The 24,498-nt window shown below is 41.4% G+C and overlaps 1 protein-coding gene across 7 annotated transcripts in view; it reads right to left on the reverse strand.

The window, feature by feature from the left end:
- The window catches only part of Tet (tet methylcytosine dioxygenase-like), a 247,985-nt gene that overhangs the window by 59,497 nt on the left and 163,990 nt on the right, over positions 1 to 24,498 (reverse strand). Inside the window, exons 1-2 of one of the 7 annotated variants that reach the window (XM_076526259.1) lie at positions 18,531 to 18,647; positions 18,147 to 18,224 (exon numbers count right to left, since the gene is read on the reverse strand). The exons of 5 other annotated variants lie outside the window; for them this stretch is intronic. The gene's annotated coding sequence lies outside the window, so the exon portion shown is untranslated. Of the gene's footprint in view, positions 1 to 18,146; positions 18,655 to 24,498 lie in introns of those variants that run through there. One more of the 7 variants, XM_076526258.1, reaches the window with a different exon arrangement.

Genomic DNA, 24,498 nt, shown 5'->3' on the forward strand with positions numbered 1-24,498 from the left:
TAAGCGCGAAGTGGTGAAGAAATTCTTTGACAAACTTCTTCAATGGTGTATACGTTGCAATGGGAATAGTACTAAGTTGCACGAAGTTTTACGAAATTGTAAGAAGTTGTGTCAGATTGAAAAAAATTGTAAAAAGTTGTATGAAATTGTACAAAATTGTAAGAAGTTGTATATAATTGTACGAAATTGTAGGATGTTGTATAAAATTGTAGGAAATTGTAAGAAGTTGTGCCAGGTTGAAAAAATTGTAAAAAGTTGTATGAAATTGTACAAAATTGTAAGAAGTTGTATATAATTGTACGAAATTGTAGGATGTTGTATAAAATTGTAGGAAATTGTAAGAAGTTGTGCCAGGTTGAAAAAATTGTAAAAAGTTGTATGAAATTGTATGAAATTGTACAAAATTGTAAGAAGTTGTAGAATGTTGTACAAAACTGTAAAAGGTTGTAGGTTGTTACACGAAGTTGTAAGAAGTTGTACGAAATCGTAAGAAGTTGTACCAGGTTGTAAAAAGTTGTATAAAATTGTACACAATTGTTCGAAATTGTACCTGGTTCTACGAAGTTGTACCAAGTTGTCCGAAATTGTACGCAGCTGGAGGAAGTTGTATTAAATTATTCCAAGTCGTATGTAGTTGTATCAAATTGTATGAAGTTTTATAAAGTTATACCAAATTGTTTGAAGTTTTACAAAGTCGTATCATATTGTATGAAGTTTTACCATGTTGTACCAAGTCGTATGAAGTTTCACAAAGTTATATCACGTAGTATGAAGTTTTTCAAAGTTGTACCACATCTTATGAAGTTTTACAAAGTTGTACAGAGTCATATGAAGTTTTACTAAGTTCTACCGAGTTTTACAAAGTTTTACAAAGTTGTACGGAGTCATATGAAGTTTTACTAAGTTGTTCGAAGTCGTATGAAATTTTACAAAGTTGTACCGAGTTGTTTGAAGTTTTACAATGTTGTTCCAAGTCATATGAAGTTTCACAAAGTTATATGAAGTTTTACAAAGCTGTACCAAATCGTATGAAGTTTCACAAAGGTTTACGAAGTCATACGAAGTTTTATACAGTCGTACAAAGTCGAACTAAGTTCGTATGAAATTGTAACAAGTGTAACACAACTACATAAATTTCTACAAAATTTTGTATATATATCTCCATTTTCAAACAGTTCGAGTTTGCATCAAACGTAAAATATAATAGTCAGTTTCTGATTGAATAATGAGCGCGGAAAAAATAGGTCGGAAATGTAAAGCAACATTTAAGCAACATTTAGAGACAAGAGGCTCAGTACTGCGGAAAATCTCGGTTGATGCTTAGATCGAGTGGAAACAATGAACAGGCCGTGGTCGATTTAACGCGATCATTGTCCGTCTGCCAAAGCTCGAATTTATAAAGGAACAACGGAGCTTTCATACTTCACTCTCCGAAGATTCCACGGTGTCATTCCATCGGCACCAATCGGGTTTCTAGGCTGTGCTACGAGACAGTCTTCGAGGTCTACTTTTCCTGCGCGTTTTCTTCGCCTTGTTACGCTCTGTATCGTCGCCGACAATCAGGATAAAGAGTTCAATGCCCCATTAAAGATGCTATCGTACATTAGCGGAGCAACGACGGGTATTATCTTTTCAATGAACTTTCTCAACGTCGGATCAACCCGATATAAATTTTCAGTCAAGTTTTTGCTTCATTTAAGAATTCAGTGTGCGTGTTCGTGGCAACTTTCTGGAGGAGTCCACCAACAGGTCATCACTCTTGCAAGATAGATTAGCCATTATCATGAGCTGAAGCGCTTCGCTTTATCAGTCGACTGTCATTAAAGACTGGATCCGTGTCACCAAGTGCGTCGAGCGTCGAGGAAAGTTATTTTTCTACGACTGCAACGAAGTTCTGCTTGCAACCGAGCAAACGTACAAACTGTTCTAAAAATGTTGCAATCTCTTGAAGGAGGCGATTCCCAAGACGATTCGAAGAAACTTTTTCCTTTGCGAAAATTGTCTCCGAAGCTTCGTTAACGAGATATTAACGAAAAACGTGGACCAATCACACATCGCATACGCCAGACGCTCCGCCCTCGCGGCCAATGCCTCCAGCGAGCACGACGCGGCACTGGCCGCGAGGTCGGGGCGCTAGTCCAACTCGCTCTCTGATTGGACAGCGTTTTTCGTAAATAACTCGTTAACGAAGCCTCGGAGAACATTTTCGCAAAGGGAAAAGTTTTTTCATTTTATCTAAGGAATTGCCTGCTTCAAGGGCTTGCAATAATTTTGACACACCTTTTGGATCATGCTACCGACGTTCGTCGAACCAAATAGTGTAAGTTCCAAGTATAAGCGTGATCCCGGAACATAGAACAGCTTGGTCAGAGCATACTGTGCGCCGCGATTAGTCTTGATTTCCATAACGAACAATTTGTCCGAGTCATTTGACCACGTTAACTCTTCTATGGCCAGAATGGCACGCAATTGGCGTCCACCTCTGGATACAATGGAGTACTCTAAATCGTATTAATCGCATTTATATACTCCTTAGCTCGGCCAACTTCCGCGTCGCGGACGACAATGATATAGATGCCTCGAAGACCTCCAACGTCGTCCCGTCACAAGGCCAATCAAATTCATTCGCTGTTTGCTCGCCGCGAGTACATTCGTATATCTATTTAGCTGGCTCGATTAGGGGAAAACGTCCCGGCGGACCTTGCGCCCGGCTGGATCCAACGAAAGGCCGCGCCGTATTGTTCCCGCACGGCGATATTAATTACGAAACGATTAAACAGTCGTCTCGAGAGCCAGGCTATAAATTCCGCAGTTCAAACAAATTGCCGTCATTAATTCCGCGGGAATGAGTCATAAAACGTCCCAGTCGAGGACACCGGCTGCCACTCGATCATTCAGCGGATTCCTTTCGCGGTTTCATTCACCGTTCATTGAAATATCACGGGTCCCCGGTCAGCGTTTTCAATGTTTTCGTCGATTCGTTAATGATGCTACACGCGATTTGTTCGCCAGCTCGATTTACTGTGCAAATCTCACGGTGGACGCCGTGGCTGCTTTTGAAAATCATTTGCCGAGAAAGTTGACGAGCTTTCTCGTTTGTTAATTGGTGGATGTTCGCACATCTGGAGCAGTTTTCAAGTTATTATGTTTACTCTTTCCTTCGGTATCAATTAATTATTTTCTCTCTGTCGGTTAATTATTCCCTTTCTATCAAATAATTATTTCCTTTCCATCAATTATTTTCTTTTCTACCAATTAATTATTTTGTTTCCATCAATTATTTTCTTTTCTATCAATTAATTATTTTCTTTCTATCAATTAATTGTTTCACTGCCATCAATTATTTTCTTCTGTATCAATTAAATTTTTTTCTTTCTATCAATTAATTGTTTCAATTTCATCATTTATTTTCTTTACTATCAATTAAATATTTTCTTTCTCTCAATTAATTATTTTTCCCGTCAATTATTTTCTTTTCTATCAATTAATTATTTTGTTTCCATCAATTATTTTCTTTTCTATCAATTAATTATTTTCTTTCTATCAATTAATTGTTTCACTTCCATCAATTATTTTCTTCTCTATCAATTAAATTTTTTTCTTTCTATCAATTAATTGTTTCCATTCCATCATTTATTTTCTTTACTATCAATTAAATATTTTCTTTCTCTCAATTAATTATTTTTCTCCGTCAATTATATTTTCTTTTCTATCAATTAATTATTTTTCTTTCTCTCAATTATTTCTTTCTATCAATTAATTATTTTCTTCTTACCAATTAATTACTTCCCTACTATCAATTAATTTTATTCTTCTCATCAATTAATTACTTTCTTTCTATCCGGAAGAAAAAATATTTCCAAAGACAGAAATGTCTGAAAAATCAAAATATAGTTTCGGCGCATTAAATGAAAATTGAATGAATAACAGTTTCGATCAATTAAAAATTGGCATAAAGGCGTGGCCTAATTCTCGTCGAAACGGGAGCAGAGATCATCGATCAACGCGATCAACGAACCGGCTTGCAGCTTCGGGATTTCATTATTCCCACGGCCGTCATCAAGCCGGTCTTCCAGCTCCCGCAATTTGTTTCGATTTCAATCGCTCGTAATTACCGGCGCGCGCTGAAAAGCCGGAACACGCGGCGCGGCGGCTCGCGACCGTAAATTGTCGATCCAATTAAAAGTTTCTAATTTCGATGCGTCTCGCGTGAAAGCACCGGCTCGACGCCCGGCCGTTTTATCACGGCGCGGCGGGAGGGCGGAGTCGCGTCTATGGGTAATTCACGGTGAAAAATGTTGTCCGAATGCGTGCCGAGCCCGAAACCGTCCGTCCGCTCGTCAATTGCTTGACGCGACGCGAAACGCCGGTTTCATTCACCCTGCGGTGCCACCGCCATCACGATTGTCCCAGACACAACATTGCCGTCGAAACAATCCGAGAGAACCAGTTGCCACGAATAAATTACACTCTTCTCGGGAACACGCGCGACGTTCTGTTACAGGTCCGTTCAGCTCCGCGCTCTTTTCTGACCGCAGAACGCTGAACAGTGAGCGGTCTCGAAAGCGAATTTAGTGGACAAAAGTCGATTTCTCGAGATGATACAAAATTTTTCTTTTTTATTAAATGATAACCCTTGAACGACCTGCACTATGACGAGTCAGATTAATTATGAAAATCTTGTTACCAAAGAGTTCATATTAAAATAATTATAAGTTTGTTCAATTTACAAATATATCAGAGATATAATGTGTTTACGTGAGTGGTCTGGAAAGTGAATTTAGTGGACAAAAGTCGATTTCCCAGAATGTTAAAAAATTTTCTTTGTTTACAAAATAACCCCTAAACGAGCTACACTATGACGAGTTAGATTATGTATGACAATCATGTTACCACAGAGTTTACACTAAAATAATTACAAGTTTCGTCAATTTACAAAAATATCAGAGAAATAATGTAATTGCGTGAGTGGTCTGGAAAGCGAATTCAGTGGTCAAAAGTCGATTTCTCAGCACGTTAAAAACTTTTTCTTTTTTATAAAATAACCCTTGAACGATCTGCACTATAACAACAAGTCGCACTATTTATGAAAATCTCATTACCAAAAAGTTTATACTAAAATAATTATAAATCTATTTTTACAATTACAATATATTCGGATTCTCTTGTTTTACACCCATCGGTTCGCACGGAAGCCGCTTGGTATTGTTTATGACGTCGTGGTTCAGGCCGTCTAAGAAAATTATTTATAACCGGTGCCTCGGTTGGATCACGATAATGTTAACGTTCAAGGCAGCTAATTCTAATATCGCCGTTCCTATTTACAACGCTATTTACAAAGCGCTCCGTGTAAACAAAGCGAGCCCGCGTTACATGTTGTTAACGTCGCCGTGTAATTGTGCCGATAATACGGAGGCCTTAGCAAACAAAAAGGAAGCGCGGGAGATAATGGAACGGTTTCACGTAACAACGATGCGAACCCTTGCTCTCGTCTCGTAAATAGCCGTCGGTTCCGCGGGAGCCTATTATGAGAGGACGTTAATTAATAATTTATTGAATCGGCTTCGGTGAATGCTGATCCATGGTACTTGAAATTGTACGAAACGACGGCAGAATTTATGCGCTAATTTATGCTTTGCTAGACGACGTTCCTTCCTTTCTCCGGTCTAGAAAGTTTTAACAAAAAAACTTAACCTAAAAGGCACGCTTTCGATCGTATTTCGCGATACATAACCTGCACTTAACCTAAACCTAAAATAGATCTAATTTGAGCTCAAACGAGATCTAACGGCCCAGATTTATTTTACACGGGTCTACGCGAAAAGGAACTGTTATATTATTTAATTTTGTTCAGTTACTGGGTCAATTGTGGCCCGGTAATTTACCTCTCGCCATTTCGATGAAGTTTCAACGAGCGTGGAACTCTTAACATTCGCACCGATCGTTGCGCCAGTATTGCCAACATAGTAATAGAGGTCTCTATACAGTGTTGCCGATACCGTGGCATTATGTTCCATCATTTTAGTACACGTTTTCGTCTCGTTTTATTTACGAAGAAGCGTATACAGAACGAACATTCGAGACACACGTAATCTTTTTCAAATCGTTATTTCTAACGGGTGGCTCGCCTTATCATTTTGGACGCGCCTTAATAATGAAGATAGCCAAGCAGTGTTGCCAATGCCGTAGCAATGTTAAGTCAGGTTCTATCATTTCGTGGGCATGATTTTATCTTGCTTCTGAAAATTATATTGTTTTATTTATGAACGATTACAATATTAAATAAATATATGAATTCTCCAAGGTGGTTCTATTATATTTGTTCGCGCATTGGCGTCATTCCACGGTCAAGCCGGCGGGAGAAAACCGAGAAAAATACCGCCTGCGATTATCGACACCGAGGAGTCTCGACGCTGCGAGCCTAGCATTCGTCGAGGAGCATCGTCCAATCGCAGAGAGCAGCGTATCGAAACGTTGCTACTTCTGCCAGCGAGCGCGACGCAGGTACCATCGACGTTTCCCCACCGGCTTGTTGATCGGCTGTAGAGGGGAGGGGGTCACCGCGAAGGGTCACGGCCGAGGCTCCTGCGAAGGGAAAGGAGAGGATTCATTTCTCCAAACGGCGGGACCAGAAGCGCGTTCGCGTCTACTCTGTTCGCGAGCTCATTTTTCCGAGCGTCTCGTCGGAAATAAATCTGCCCGACGGCTCGAGGGGAACAGACCGCAGTAATAAAGAAAAAAAAAATGTAGAAGACGAGGGGAGACAGGAGGGGGGAGAGCGTTGGATGGAGAGAACGACGTCTCTTCTTTATCCGTGCCGCGTAGCGAGGCTTTTTAATGACGGGCATAAGTAAAAGCATATCCTGCTCTTAACGACTGAAACGGGGCACGGAAATTCATTAAGGGCGCAGGCCTCGATCAGCCGGGGACGCGCGGCGCGGTTGTTTGTTGCCGAACCAGTATCATTCCGATGCCAATTGTCTATCGAGCGTGCAAGCTGTTCCATGTAATTTTTCGAGCATCTCCGACGGTCTGACGAATAAATGTTCCCAGCAAAGGTTAAACAGTTTTCGGTCGGCTACAGATTGCTGTATGAAAAGTTGCAGAAGAAATATTTTGTTATAAAGAGTCAAGGTCACCTTCATCTTTTTAAATTGCACGGTATATGTTTTACTTTTTATCGTTGTAGTTCGTGTCGAGACGAATTCAACGACCCGTTATACCATGACCTTCGGATGACCTTGACGTTAGGAAAAATGAAATCAACGAAGTTTAGAACGAAGTAAAATAATAACGAGACAGCCAAAATTTAGAGCAAAATTTATTATTATATATATTATTACAATTTTGTTTAGTAAATAAATGTCAAAGTTACATAAGGGGATACGATTAATTTTGCATGAAAGTCTGACCACAGTCTGACCATAATTCTGAAAGATAAAATTCGACCTGAAGTTGCCTGCAATTACATTGACCTGAATTTTACTGTTACTGAGCGTTGTTACAATAATGTATAAGAACAACTGCAATACTCTTCTCAACTGTTTTAAATAAATTACAGAGTTACACAAGGGAGTACTTTTAAATTCCACGCAGTTACAAAAAATGCTACGCTTACTAAAAATGAGAAAATAAAATTGGTAAATGCACCGAGCGTTCGAAGAAGGATCAAACGGCCGTTACTTATCGAACACCCCGTGCATTCCGTATCCTCGTCTCGACAACAGGCCGTTCAGTTAACAATACCTGGCGCTGGTGTCGAAGACAAGCTCGTTCGGCCCGTCACCGTAATTCGTCTCGGTGCTCGCGTTCGCCGGCGTGCGTGCACGTGTTCCCGAATCCGTCGGAGTCAGTCGCGGCCGGGTGGTGGCTGGGTGGTGGCCGGGGGTGGATTTACGAGCAAGTTATACGAGCGAGACGCGGCTTTATATCGTCACTCCCACCGATCCCGCCTCTTTTATTACCAATTCCGCCGGAAGTTTGGCCCGGTCGTTCCAGGTACCATCCGAACGAACGAACGAACGAACGAACCAACTTTCTCTCCTCCCTTTTATTCGCCGTTTAACGCGGCCCGGGGAATTGAATGCACCGACGATTATGGCTGCGCCGATCGGGAGCACCGCGTCCCGAATATCGGCTGGCAAACAACGCGGAAAAAATGGGAAACAAAGGCCGGGAAGATATGACGAGTGGAAAAGATGATCGCTCGCTTTTCAGACGTCGATCATCGATTAGGCTTTCGGACGGCCGCCTGGGCCCATCTGGTCTACCCATAGTAATTGGGGCTGGGATAATCGCTGGCACAAAGGAGGGTCTTGCTACCACGTGCTCGAACACGTGTATCACTGTTGCGGCACACTGTAACTCGGAGCACCTTTCTATCCTGTTCATAATTATCCTAGCGTTGCTACGAGGTTCAAGGTCATGCTACGGCGTATCGCTTTCGAAATTATTTATAACGAAGATTTTGTTACCGAAATTTTCTACACTGAAATTTGTCGTAATATGAATACCGATGAAACGTTTTGTCATCGGATCGTCGAAAATGTGAAAAATCGTTGAAACGATTTCGTTGAACGTATGCTTACTAAAATACACTCGGACTTCGAAGTTGCAAAAAGTTGCACATAAAAATTACGCTCGCGTGTCAACAATAGTGCGAACTTTCGTACAAATCATGTTTATAAACATTCTCAAAGTTCAAATTGGTAAAAACGTTTCTTCTCTTCGCGAGTCAATTCTTACGAAATGACGAAACAATCGAAACGTAATTGTTGACATGTCGAAAAATATATAATATAAAAAACAAAGAAAACAATTAATTTGAATTTCAATTTTGAAGATTTTCGTAGAGATACCGCTTTCGTCGCCGGTTACGCGCGACACGCGTCGACGATCGACGGCTATAACTCTCCCTTGACGGGACGATTATTAATGGCCGTTCATCGGGCCATTTTTCCTACCGAGCGGGTCCGTTTTTATCGGCGCCGGTCGATCCGCAATTTCATTTGTTGCCGGTGTTGTTTCGATTTTTAATGGCCCGCCGTCATGGGGATTCCCGTAGATTACTGGTCTCGGTGGCGCGTTACGCCTCCCTTCCTTGCCCGCTATTCTGCTAATTAATTCCTGCTTTTTACGACGCTCCTGTCCGCCGATATTCAGTTGATTTTTCGTCATTCTGTTTACACCGCGCGACCGGCCCCACGGTTTAATCCGGAACGAAAGCATTGTTGTCGGCGTTGCTCGCTACGGATTTGCGATTGTTTGACGGGAACTCGGGTTTCTAGCATTTTTGTTCCATTTTGTCGACGGCTTTCCCCGTTTTCGCAGAAGTTCAATTTCTCCTCCTCGTTGTTTATGCTAATGACTATTTTTGTGGGAATTTAAAGTCTGATAGATTTTTGATAAATTCTGATAGATTTTTAATAAACTGTGACAAATTTTTGATAAATTGTAATAGATTTTTAATCAATTGTAACAGATTTTTAATAAACTGTGAGATTTTTAATAAACTGTGACAGATTTTTAATAAATTATAATAGATTTCCAATAAATTGTGACAGATTTTTAATAAATTATGACAGATTTTTATTAAATTTTTACAGATTTTTAATCAATTGTAAAAGATTTTTAATAAATTGTGACAAATTTATAATAAATTGTAATAGATTTTTAATAAACTGTGACAGATTTTTAATCAATTGTAATAGATTACTAATAAATTGTGAAAACTCTTTAATATAAATTACAATACGTTTTTATACAGCTTGTGAAACAAGTGTAAAATGCTACCACGTGGCTGAGTCACCGAAGAAAAGTGAAAGAAAAAGTGTGACTCGTTCGAAGTGAAATCTGTTTGTCTTCGAGTTACCAGGTGTGTGCAAGCTACAGAAAATTCTAACGTGGACGCGCGAACCTGATTAACATGTCCGACCATGGATACAACGACGAACGTTTTCTCATAGTGTTACCGTCATCGATGACGAACGACTGGCTTTGCTTTAGATATACAGGGTGTTCGCGAACTCTCGTTTCAACCGGAGCGAGATGGCGAGGCGATGAGATGATTCCGGAGGTGATTTGCAGTAACTTTTTCCTTTGCGAAAATCTTGAGAAAGGCTTCGTTTACGAGTTATTAGCGATAAACAGGGTCCAATCAGAGAGTGAGTACGGGCGGGCGACTGTTAGCGCGACCGCGAGCGCGACACGGTATTGGCCGCGAGGGCGGCGCATCGGACGGAGCGTCGGGCGTGCTCGATCTGTGATTGGCCCGTGCTTTTCGTTAATAACTCGGTAACGGAACCTCGGAGAAAATTTTCGTAAAGGAAAAAGTTGCTTCAAATCACTCGAGGAATCATCCGGTTATGTCAGGGAAAGTTCCGTGTGTAACTGGAGTTCTGCGACACTCCGTATAAATGCACAAGCATCTCAAGTTCTGTTCTCCTTATCTCGATGCAAAAATTAAATAATTTTTTAAACACGGGGAGCTCTAAAAGTGACTGATCTACTTGATTTTGCGCTGATAACAACAATTTTTATTTTTTCTAAGCACTTATAACAAAAACGAGGAGATCAAAGGCAAAACATTAAAAATATTAGTAGAATTTAAAAATATTGGCGTATCATTATCGATTCGGTAAAATTATTGAAAAAAGAAACAAATGTCTATGCAGCAATTTTTATTTTGCATAAAATAATCCGTGGACTATTTTTGAGCGTTAAAACATGTTCATTGTAGTCTAGGCTTATTCGACGAATCCGTCAGACAAACAAAGCAAATGAAATGAACTTGTCGTTCCACAGGCCGGCAATTCAGAGTTAGGTTAAGATAATCATTCGTGACGCTTGTAGTCACATCAACGACCTATTAAAAGCACTGATGGAAAGAACGAGATCGCAAGAACAAGGTTCGCCTAGATCAGGATGTTAGGCTCTAGATCTTTTTCGTTTAAATTCCAATGCAGCTTCAATTGAATTCGACGGGAAACTCTTGAACGAAACGTTCTGAGAATTTCGAAGACCTGCAAGACGATCTATATAGATCGCAGCCACCAGTCGACCAGACGGTCGACCAGCGCTCGATTATCTGTGTGTTATCGCAATTTCGACTCGAAACCGTCCATTCATCGGAGCCAGCCCGTTCGCCGGCTATTTCTAGAAAAGGGGGCCTTGAATGAAAATCTGTCAACCCACGTGGTGGAACGCGTGGCCAATGACCGCGTCGAACCGGGGCCGTTCCACTCTCGATGACTCGCATTCCGCTGACTCGAGCCCGAACGGAACGGCTGAACCGACGCGCGCCGATTCCCGCCATTTTACTGTCCGGTTTCGCGCTTCCTTCGCCGAAGCTTGCGCAAGCTTCGAGGACAAAATTTAACATGGAAAATGTAGCACGTATATTGCGCCATATTCGAATGCCTCATTATCTTTATTACCTTGAGTTATTTATACTTATAGATCATGGATCATTCTTGACCTGAAATTGATTTTTTAAACTGCGGATTTGTGATCAAAACGAGCAAGTGGAAATAAATAAAACGCATAAAAATGAGATCCAATTTTCATAAACTCGTTAATATCGTTAAAGAAGAAAACAATTATTTTTTAGTTCCAGTAAATCAAAATTTACGCGTACGATATTTATTCGGCACGGTGTGATCGGGTCAATTATTACCCAGATTGTAAATTTCACTGTATTTAGTTTCGGATAATTAATTTCACACGTTTCGTAGAAGTGTTTAGAAGTCCCTACAAAATTATGATATTGTCGAACAAAATTGGTAAACAAAATTAGAAATGATCCGAAGTTGTATTTTTATGCGAAAGGTTCACCGTTGGAGTGTTAATAAAAGCTTATCGATTTTACGAATGAACACAGTAAATATACACGTTTGAAAATTGTTGGATAATAATTGGAGTAATAATATAAGAATAATAATATTAGAATGATAATAATAATTAGAATAATAATTCATTATTTAATTTTATTATAATAATTTTCTAGAATAATTTTTCGCAGAAATAATAATGTATCGCAGAAATATATTGTTTGAATTAAGGACAGCGACCGGCAATATTCAATTAAATATGGCACTGAAATCGCTGCCATAAATAGAGCCGAATACACCAGCAGACGAATAATATATTCCCCCATTGAATATGCATCGCACAAAGCAGACGATGTGTTGAAAAACCAAGCTTGGTTCAAACTTCAAGGATACGTCTCGCCGTGTAGAAGTTGCTCGAATAATTCTTGCCGCAAATGCCACCAGTCTCTCGCATCCTGCGCTGTACGAATCACTTCTCCCCGTGAAAACATTCTTCAGATGATTCTCAAGATTTTAGTGATAAAAACGTGTCTACAGTGGCAAGAATCGTTGAAACAACGTCAGGAACGTGACTCCATAAGACAATCTCAATCATTTTTGTTAAAAAATGTACAGATTTTACATCCTGCACAGTGTGAATAATTTTTAACTACACTATAGTGCTATTCTTCCAGTGGTTCTCAACTTTTAAGTGATCAAAAGATAGCTGTACTGACACCATAAGCAATCTCAATAATTTTTGCTAAACTTGTACAAGTTTTACATTCTGCAGAGTATGACTCATTTTTAACTACACTATAAAGCTATTCTTCCAGTGGTTCTCAACTTTTAAGTGATCAAAAGATAACTCTACTGACACCATAAGCAATCTCAATAATTTTTGCTAAATGTGTACAAGTTTTACATCCTGCAGAGTATGACTCATTTTTAATCACACTATGGAGCTATTCTTCCAGTGGTTCTCAACTTTTAAGTGATCAAAAGATAGCTGTACTGACACCATAAGCAATCTCAATAATTTTTGCTAAACTTGTACAAGTTTTACATTCTGCAGAGTATGACTCATTTTTAACTACACTATAAAGCTATTCTTCCAGTGGTTCTCAACTTTTAAGTGATCAAAAGATAACTCTACTGACACCATAAGCAATCTCAATAATTTTTGCTAAATGTGTACAAGTTTTACATCCTGCAGAGTATGACTCATTTTTAATCACACTATGGAGCTATTCTTCCAGTGGTTCTCAACTTTTAAGTGATCAAAAGATAGCTGTACTGACACCATAAGCAATCTCAATAATTTTTGCTAAACTTGTACAAGTTTTACATTCTGCAGAGTATGACTCATTTTTAACTGCACTATAAAGCTATTCTTCCAGTGGTTCTCAACTTTTAAGTTAAAACAACTTCAAGAATAGGTCTCCATAAGAATAACTATTACTAAAAATGTACAAATTGTGCATCCTGCATAGTGTAACTCATTTCTAACTACACTATAGAGCTATTCTTCCAATGGTTCTCAACTTCTAAGTGATCAAAAGGTAGCTCTAGTGACACCATAAGTCAACCTCAATAATTTTTGCTGCTATAAGTACACAAATTTTATATCTTGCACAGTATGAATAATTTTTAACTATACTATAGTGTTATTCTCCCAGTGGTTCTCAACTTTCGTTGATGAAAAGATAAGTTCTGATAACAAAAATCGAAACAAGTTCAAGGACACGTCTCTACAAGTACTTCCAATAATTCTCATCACAAACGTATTACTTTTGTGTCCTACAGAGCACAACGAAATTCCCCTACGCTATACAGCTATCGTTCAAATAGTCCTCAATCGAGATCCATTTTTTTTTGCTGAGAAGCCACGCCGGAATCGATGCTCGAACGACGAGTATCTCGCACGCGGGACGAGCTCACCATGGGACACGACGGCTGACCTGAATTCCGCGACAACGATAGACGAAGAACGATTGCGTAACGTCGAGAGGTTTGCAAACTCTGTGCGATTCGCGACGCGGGTTGGCCCTCCAGACGAAAAGTCGACGGTTCAAGTGGGTGCGTAGAGAATATCGATCCTATATTTCCACCGGACGGGTGGTTATGGGGTGAAATCGAAAAGTCAGATTTTACCCTGTTTTCTCTGGTGAATGACATTTAAAAATTCTGAAATAAACCTGAGGCACGTCAATCACCCAAGTACACGCCCTGAAACTCGTTTCGGATTTTTAAATCGAAAACGCTGCTTGTGAAAACTCAAAAATCTCGAAAAATCCGGAAAAATGCCGATTACACGTGGAGGTTCTAGAGTGACGACATTGATATTTTTCCCGTATCGATATATTGTTACGATTACTGCTTGTGATTTTTCTCAAATTTTTCTGTCTGACGCGTCGTAGTTGAAAAAAATAGAAACCGAATTTTTCGTCGGTTTTCCCGCGAAAAACTGAGCTGACCTTACAACTGTCCCGCGCCACGTAATATTACTGTGATCTAATTGTTAAAAAATATTGTTAGAAAGTATTTGTCACTGCAAAACTATTTGTTAACGTTCTGTAAATAACAGATACAAATAAACGAAGGATAATAAAGAAGAATGATTAAAACCGATTTAATTGTAAAAATAGAAGTCACGTCATGGTATTTCGAAAACGTTGTTTCCGCCAGGAGAAAGTGAATCGAACGGTTTTATTTGCGTAGAACGTGTTCTATAGATTGCCAGAATAATAATTTCCGGCGTGCTATTTTAAGATTTCTTTTCGGTTCAAATCGGTTTCATGCGGCTTGTATGTTACAGTAATGGTAATTTAACGCGTTCCACAATACGTGAGTCACAGCTGACTCACGGCTGATATTAGACTCAAAACTGTGATCAGTCGGACAGCTCTATTCTTCGACGCGACGTCGAAGTAGAACGGCGGGGATTGAACAACAAAGAGACCGAGGAATTCGTTCTCCATAACAAAAGAACGGAAAAATTAATTCTCCCGATGGAAGCCAAACGAATTCTCGTGCTTCGCCGCGCCGAACTTGCTTCTGCACGAAATGAGAACTGATCTGTTTTTTGCTTTTATCTTTTTTTTTCTTTCAAAAACGAAAAATACTTCAATTCGCAAATAAATAGCAACGGATCGGGTAAAAGTAGCTGCGAAGCAGCAGAATAATGGAAATTACGATGCTCTCTTTAAGCAGCTTATGAAAGAACTTCCGGTCGAACTCAATTCCCCCGATTCCTCGAGTCATGGTCGCTAGCCTCCTTTCCTCCGAGACCACGATCACCGTAATTCCTTTTAGACCACGTCCCCTCGTCACGTGACGCACACACAAACGATCCATCTGGTTAGCAGACGCTCGCTTCGATTATCACGGCAATTATTTCGAATTACACTACGACATTTCTACTGCGTGCATTAAGCTACCTAATACTTGTTTTTTCTTTTCACAGTAAATAGAAGACCTAACTTGGACCTAACTTTTGTATTTTATATAGTAAATAAATGGTCTAACTTAATAAAATAAAATAAAAAATAAATATATTAATAATATATAAATAAATATATTATTTAACTTGGACCTAACTTCTTCTACTTTATGCAATAAATGTATTACTTAACTTGAACATAACCTATTTTAGTTTATATAATAAATTCAACTTGAACATAACCTCTTCTAGTTTATATAATAAATATATTGTTTAACTTGAACCTAACCTCTTCTACTTTATACAAAAAAATAAGTCATTTAATCTAGGCTCAACCCTCTCACTAAATATAATTGTTACATAATATAAAATTGTTTTTTTTTTTCAATTTTTCTTCAAACTTTCTACTGTAGAAATTAAATAAGATACCTAAATCAGATCTAACCCCTCTACTTTATACAACAAATATATCACATAACTTAGACCCAATCTCTTCCACTGTATACAATAAATAAATTACTTAATTACTTCCACTATGTACAACAAATAAATAATCCAATTACACATAACGATTTTTATAAATAATAATAAATAATATTAATAACAATGATAATATTTATTAAACGAAGTAGAACCTCTTTAGTCATGCACGTACTGAATATAAATTAAGTAGAAACAGTATTAATAAGCATATATCTCTACTGTATAAATTAAATAAATTACTTAACCTAGATCTAACCTGAACCTAGTGATTTAGTGACCACCGAACAATAACCTCCTAACCCTGACGTAACATACACCTAACCCAGACCTAACACAAACGGCTAAAAATATAAAAGAAATCGAAACAACGAAAAATATGTCTAAAAGTCTCAGAAACTAATCGGTGCTGGCACAAAAGAATCGAAGAACGATCAAGTTCTGTCACCGTGCAATCGATCCAGAAGAAATCTCGCGAACACTCGAACACTCGAATCGGATTAGCAGATCTTGCTCCATTAAAAGGCAAAAGGAACAGGCGGAACGTCTCGAGAATCTCCCTTTCCTCGTCGATCATGCTCGGTGCGCGCCGGCTCTCTCGAAACGAAAGAAAAGGCGAAGGTTTATCGTGCGTCTACCATCTCTCTAGGTTGCCTTGAGGATCCAAGGCCTCCTCCGGTTCGAATGATACCGAACGCGTTCTGCGACTCCGCCGTTGGTGCTCGTAAAACGTTCCTCTCTCTCTCTCTCTCTCTCTCTCTCTCTCTCTCTCTCTCTCTCTCTCTCGATCCTCCGAATCGAAGCTCCGAAAAGAGCGGGAAACTCGCGGACATATGCTGCGACGTTGCCACGCGACGAATATAATAACGACGAGAAACCGAGAAGTCGTGACCGGCTAAATTGGATTTTCGATGACAATCGATGTTGTAACGTTTTAAAGATTTCACAAAAATTTCTCAAATTTTTCATTGTCTGGACTGTATCCATATTAACCTGAACTGATTTCATCGTGACCAAGGTCTGCAACTATCGAGATTGCAACAGTGCCTTCGATCTGCTCCGATTCTAATTTTTTCCTGTATGCGAAGATCTGGTTTTTTTTTTAAATTATAACGATGTTGACAAAATTGTGTCACGTCTGTTTATATTTATATTGCGAGCAGACTGCGGATCTTTGTACAAAATGAAAATTTGTTACAACTTAATTCAATTTGTTACAATTTTATTTTATTTTATTTCATTTTTTTCATTGCATTTGATTTAATTTAATTTAATTTTATTTTATTTTACTTTATTTTATTTTATTTTATTTTATTTTATTTTATTTTATTTTATTTTATTTTATTTTATTTTATTTTATTTTATTTTATTTCATTTCATTTTATTTTATTTTATTTTATTTTATTTCATTTAATTCCATTTAATTTTTCCTTTAACGAGTCACCAACAGTTAACTCCAATTATTTAAATTCGCCCACTGTTTCGAATAATTCCCGCTCGTTTTTCCCGCAAAACCGCACAAAACTCGCCGTCTGATCACGCCGCGAAGTGGAAGAATTGCCGCTCGAACTCGCTCCGAATAATTTCACAATACGTAGAATTTCCAGCGAAAGTAGAACAGCGCTCGTTCATGGCAAAAAATGAGTGGATCAATCTCAAAGCAGTAGAAACATTCGGAGAATATAAAAACGTCATTGTACCATTTGCGACTCGTTAAAATTATTAACAAGAAAATCTCGCTTATCTCGCAATTAACGCAGACAATTTTCATTGTGCATAAACTAATAATTACAGCGCTAATAATTAAAGTATAATAATTACGGTCTAATAATTACAGTCGGTAATCGAAGCGGCTCCGTAATTCGTCGTTCACCTTCGCTGGTATTTTCGGTGCTCCGATATATTCACGATCCGCGCGGGTTGTTTCGAATAATTTGTCACGCGTGTGTTCACGGTCAAAAAAAAAAGAATCGTTCGGTTAACAGGTTGGAAAATATTCATGACCGGACGTGTGGTTTTAACGTGCGGAGGCGTCGCACGGGATTAGCCACCATTATTTAGTTGCGGTTGACGCGGAATTATAAGGCGAATTGCCAGGTAAATACTCGCGACCGAGATAGCGGGAGAGAGGGAGGGAGGGAGGGAGAGAGGGAGGGAGAGACAGAGAGGGAGCGAGAGAGAGAGAGAGAAGTTAAAAGAAACGAGCCTGGAAGGATTTCGATCCGCAAAACAGTCCTCGGAGAGTTTCCGCGAACCTTTCGTTGCCAGGCACAAATAGACGCGAGCGTTCCCAAGCGAGCGTTCCCCTTGGCTCGCTCCGAAACAGTGTGAAAGAACCTCGGAGCGGTTCAAAATAAAAAAAAATGAGCCGCGCATAGAGACAGAAGCGAGACGTAGATCATTGAAAACGGACTCACACCCGCTCGTGATCCAGCGGTGCAGCGTGTGCCTGGTCGCTGGGCTCCAATTACTCCAATTATCCTCTCGCGGAAAACCTGGATGGTCACCACAAAACACCACGTTTTATCCCGATGTATCCAGCAGAGGCGCGAAAGAAAACACTGGTAGAAATAATCACGATCGCACCGTGGCACCGGTGGCAAAAAGTAAAAGAGATCAACAAAAAAAAGGAAAAGGAAACCTAACAACAGGAAGATGCTCCTCTCGAGGGAACTCAAATAGATCCTCTTTATTCTCTCTGTTCCCGTGTATCCTCCGTTCCGGAGCACCGTCACAGCACACCGTGTAATATATTTTCCGTTTGGAGCAGCCTCGTGCTATATACCTCGACCGGAGCTCACCGTGCACTGACTCTGGTCTGCTCGCCTCGACTCGGCTCTCGACTGCGCTCGCTGAACCGCCAATAAGATCGATCGAGACCGCTACTCGCGAGAGATCACACTAGTCGCGCAGCGATCCGCCGAAAAACTCCCGTGGGACGCCTCTCCGCCCTCTGCAGCCCTCCCACCGCTCGCTCTCTCTCGCTCCCGTCGCCGATACCCCCTCCCTCCGCCCGCCCCCCTGCCGGCCCAACAGCGCCGCTCGACGCCCCCTTCTCCCGTTATCCCCCCTCCACCCGCCGGAGCGCGCACACGCGCGCACCGCGGCGACCGGCGACGCGTATACGGGGTGTCCGTCCGTAAATCTGCGGCTACGACGGTGACCGCCGAATGTCACACGTACATACTTCGCTTACGAGATATTGTCAATTAAAGTTCTGGCCACTAATGCTTCGTATCAGCAGTCTTTCAAATTGCATAATTATTTTTTGGAATTTGTTTTGTTTGTTTATGTAGATTCTATTTGCTATACAATTCGATTAATTTATTAAAGAAAATTTGTTGGCATTGTTACTCGCGACAGTTTCCCTTGCGGCCGCAGAAATATGTCCAGGCGAGTGTCCCGTTAAGTGCGAGTACCTACTACTGCGGTGACAGATTTTGGTTGCACTTTTCGGTTGCACGACTTCCGGATGTTTATTTTTCTTTTTGGAAAGAATCAATGCATCTTGAACTACGAGAAACGAGTGAACTCTGAGAATATAATCGGAGGCAAGAAAAATATCGCTGCCGATTTTGTTCGAAACGATACGCAACGGCAGTTTTTAATGAGACGTTCGAAACAGAGGGTGAATTTAAATAATTGAAGTTTACTGTTGTTGACTCGTTGAAATTGGTAATGGAAAAATGAAATTAAATGAAATTAAATGAAATTAAATAAAATTAAATAAAATTAAATGAAATAAGAGGAAATAAAATTAAATTAAATTAAATTAAATAAAATTAAATAAAATCAAATAAAATTAAATAAAATTAAATACGCCAAAGAAATGTTACGCATCCGTCCGAAAGGACTAGGTCGACCTTTGCAACTCGCGGCGATCGTAAATCAAAGAAGTCGATTTACGCGGACCCCGTAGCCCGGCTCCAAACCGTGCGAATTTCTGCGGCGAAACTTTGTTGCTTCTCGAACCGTTTACGAGATACATATTTGCTCGGACGTTTATGGACGGACACCGTGTAGAATCGTGGGAGACCGTGTTGGAACGTGTACACTGTACACCGTCCCTCCCCGCCGGCCGCCCGTTGGCCCCGACCCGCCCCTCCACGCCCTCTGCCAACCCGGCGGCCCGCTCCCCCCCACGCCGCGGACTCGTCAACTTCGATCGTCTTTTTCTGGCAGCGGTTGTTATCTCGGTCCCTCTTATCGGACGGTATCAGGAATTCCGGCGGACACGCCGGCTTCGTGAACTCGACACTGGTCTCGAGGTGTCATAACACCCGTAACAGCCTGTCCCGGACCATTAAAACCGACCGGCGTGCCCCGTTATCACGTGGCCCCCTCGGACATCGCCGGCACCGATGCCCGGCTACTCTCCACCACGTGACCACCGCGGACCGACCGTGCCGCGTGGACGCCTAACCTCAACAGCGTCGCGTTCCGATTCGTTTGCCATAGACCGTGACACAAGATTAGCTGTTGTCCACGCGCTACAGTGGATCCGCGGTGATCACGTGGTGTACCGCGGGGAGTGGCCTGCCGTCGGTGACCACCGGGCCCCGCCCAGGACCCGATCGCTAGGGCCGACGAGTGATTTTTGGTTGAAGGTCAGGGAGAGAGACGGTTCGTCGGCGACGGGGGGCCGGAGGAAGCGGGTCGTTGACATCCCGGCCGATGGACGCCGAGGACGAGGGACCGGGAACCGTTTCTCGCCGCGCGGCCCGCACGCAACCAGGGGCCCTTTGTCATGCAGATTTCCAGAACGCCTCACGAGCGGATTTAAATAGCCGCGGTTTTTCGGTCGAAATGTTATTGGCCGGCCGAATGAGTTGTTCAACTGTAAACACGATTTGTTGCTGTTCCTACGCCGTTTATGGCACCCCCGAACCGCCTTTCACGCGGCGTCGATGCTAGACGAGCGTTAGGCCCCGATGACGAATGAATTTGCCGGCACGCAGCGACAGCCTAATGACGTTGACGAATGCCGCGACCGGCGCCCTCTTCCGGGACCATTTTCTTGCGCGCACATAATGCGGGTACCATTTTCGAAACGGTGTCGGCCTGATGGCAAGCAATCATGCTTATTGCGGATCACTTTTATTCGTCGCGTTCCGCTAACGTTTCAGGTGCCGTTTCTCATGGGACGTCTTAGAATCTTCTTATTTTACATAAAAATCTGGGCGCTGTTTCAAGAAATGGTAATGACAATGGTAATAATAATACGTGGTGGTTCATTCCCCATCGATACTCAAATTCCTACTAAATTATTTACATACAAATCTAGGAATTATTTCATCAATGATAATAATAATTGTAGGTAATTATGTGGAGGTAAATTATAGGAACTTAATAGACACTATTCGTCGAAATAAATTAATTTGTCTCTATGCCCAAATTCTCACTAAATTATTTACATAAAAATCTAGGCATTATTTTATCAACGATAATAATAATTGTAGCTAATTATATGGGGGTAAACTACAGGTGCCACTACATCCACCACCGATGCCCCCTAAACGAATTCGTCCCCGCACCGAAATCTCGATAAAATGATTTCGAAGTAATACACTGTAGCGTAACGCGCAGCTCGTGGATCGTTTCCCGCGTATTTAAGGCGTAGAGAATTAATTGCATTAGAATTTGGCCGAAGCCGTGCACCAAAGTCGGTCATCGTCAAGTGCCCCGCTGTTTCTTCGCGGCTCGTCACACGTAGCTCGGCAACGTTCGTGCCTTTTCGTGTTGATCCGCTTTCCCTCCGCGCCGCTCCACCTCCGCCATGCCGACAGCCAGCCCCCCTTCCGTTCCCGCCGCTGTTTCTGTCCGTCTCTGAATCATTTCTCCGCTTTTCCTCCCGTTCCGATCTCTCTCGCGCCGTCTCTCTTTCTGTATTTCCATTTCTCCCACTCCTCACCGCTTCAGCTTCCTTCTCTCTTTTTGTCTTCCCTTCGTTATTCCGCCGTCGACTCCCGCCGCCTGCCGCGCGGCGCTGCCTTCCTCTATCCAGCTGCGTCCGTCTCTACCGTCGTTCCTTCTCCCTTCTGCGACCCCCGCCGAGGGTACCAACGCGGAGGTCTAGCGACGGGTACGAACCGCTCGCGAGACGCCGCACAGCGGGGCTGAGTGCAATGGTTGCTCCGAAATCGAAGAACTTTTGATAGGAATCAGATAAAGCAACGCGGTTTTTTTCACGTTGAAGCTGAAACGTTACGGAATGGCGGAAAAATTAGCTGGACGTGGTACGCAGACTTTTTAACCTTTGAAAATTTACGGTAAACTCGAAGCATTCCAACGAAATATTTTATTCGTCCGATGACATGTTCCAAGTTGGATTTTCTTTGTTGTGACATGTTTTACATCGTTTCCCGCAGATTTTGACACGCTCATCTCAAATCCGGTCGCAAAATTTATCCACCGCTTCAGGATTTTGAAAAAAGAAATCGATTCAAGGAAAGAAGCTAACAGAATCGTGAATTTTTCGTTGAAATGATTCGATAATCCGCTGATTCTTTTGTCAAAGTCCCGTACCGGTGGATAAATTTTGCGACCGGATTTGAAATTACTACGTCAAAATCTACAAGAAATGATGTAAAACATGTCATTAAAAAAATCCAAATGAAACATGGCATTGGATGGATCACAATTGTGTTGGAATACTTCGAGTTCAACATTAATTTTTAAAGTTGAAACATGCGCACACTACGTTCTGTCTATTTTTTTCCATTATTCTACAACATTCCAGCTTTAACGTGACAAAAACTGCGTCGCTTTATCTCATTCCTATCAAAAGTTCTTTGATTTTGGAGCAACTTTTTCATTTGGCCCCACTGTGCGCCGTGACGCGAAACAGTCGCCCATAGAGGATACAGAAAAGGATGTTTGAAGCGGCCGGATTCATAGCAACCGTGAAAACAGAGATGTCCAGAGACATTCAAAAGCAGAGTTTGCTAGTGAAAGGCTGGATTCCTATCAGCTGTCATACTGTGAGTGAAAATTGATTCCAGAGCACCGTGAATGTCACATGACGTCCACCGGTGACGTCACGGACGAGCAATTAAACAGAGAAGGGGCCAGAGGGCAGCAGGATCGCCCGTGATGCTCTCGCGTTTGCGATTGGTCGCGTCGGTCGACTACGCTGCCCTCTCCCCCTGCTCTGCTCAATTACTCGTCCGTGACGCCACCGATGGACACGTGACATTCGAAAGAATTAACGGCAACGGTGCTCCAGAGTGAATTAGGTTAAGATCGACTGATCAAACCGTTATCAAGGACCAACTATCGTCATTTAGGGTTACCTCAAGCGAAAATAAATTAATAATATTTATAAAATAAAATAAATAAAATAAAATTCGCGTTATTTTGCTTACAATGCAAAATATATTTATGTACTTGATGAAGTTCAATATAACTAACTTGGAAATAAATTTGAAAAATTGTAACAATTTCATATCGGATTTTCATATTTATCTAATGATAAATATTATTAATGTGCTAATACTTTTGGAGAGGGGTGTACACCATCGCAGGAAGAGCCGTTCAACGCAGGTCCGCAAGGTAAGTCCGGAGATACCGGGCGGTTTGTTTGGCAACATCGGTAGTGCGCAAACTCGGAGATCCCGTGATTCATGGGCCCCGGACTTATCTCCAACGTCCGCTTATCACGGCCCTTATCTATGGCACTGCACGCGGGGAAAACGTTCGAATGCGCATTAACCTGCCCCGTGGACGCGTGTGCGTTTCATATCGAATACCTGTGCCTCCCTCGGACCGAGCGGCGTCGCCTGGCAAAGCAGGATACCGCGCGGAACCGTGTTCAGATACTTCGAGTGCACCGGCACACCTGTCGTCCGGGAATCGTCGCGCACGAAAACGGACATTCCGCGTCAATGTCTCCAACTATTTTCAGGACGTCTGCGTTATTCCCGTACCCGTTGCCCCTGAATGTTTCATGTCGAATATAGCCGCGGCAACCTCGCAAATTTCATAAAACCATCGGAACGACTGCCGAGGTGACTGCAAAAAGCTTCTGCGGCACGGAAATAGCCGAAGTGCGGATTCAGGAGCGGTTCAAATCGTCCGGTTATGAGGACGGTAATAGCTCTTAATGAGTTTAGATCTGTAATCCGTGAAATAATTAAAAGAGCGTCAACTTCGGGTACGGTGAGGGTACATTTAGAGCGAAGAATTTAATTTCCTGTCTCGAATTGACGATGCTCGTCGTTAGAACTTGCTTCGTAGTCCATTTGTTCTGGGACACTGTATCTCGCAGATCTGTATCAGCAAACCTAACCTAACATTTTATAGATTGTGTCGAAGAGGACTCGATGATTTTCATTGGAACTTGGTTGTAAGTTAAGATGCGTTCGATTACCATGTCCCACAGATCAGGTTAATCAGATCTAACCTACAATTCTAGGTTAGGTGGAAGAAGATTCAACGATTGTCACTAGAACATGATTGCTGCTGAAGGACTGTTCGAATTATCATGTTCCATTGATCAGGATCAGAAGACCTAACCTAAAATGCTAGGTTGCGTCAAAGGTGTCTTAATGATTGTCACTAGAACTTGCTTGCTAGTGAAAGTTTGTTTTAATTACTATATCTTGAGGATCAGGATAATGGAGCCTAACCTAAAATCTTAGGTTGTGTCAAAGATGCTTCAATAATTGTCATTAGAGCTTGCTTGCTATTGAAAGTCTGTTTCAGTTACTATGTTCCACGGATCAGGATAATGGGGCCTAACCTAAAATTCTAGGTTATGTCGAAGATGCC

The sequence above is a fragment of the Megalopta genalis genome, chromosome 14 (genome assembly GCF_051020955.1).
Source record: "Megalopta genalis isolate 19385.01 chromosome 14, iyMegGena1_principal, whole genome shotgun sequence".
Classification (NCBI taxonomy): Eukaryota; Metazoa; Arthropoda; class Insecta; order Hymenoptera; family Halictidae; genus Megalopta; species Megalopta genalis.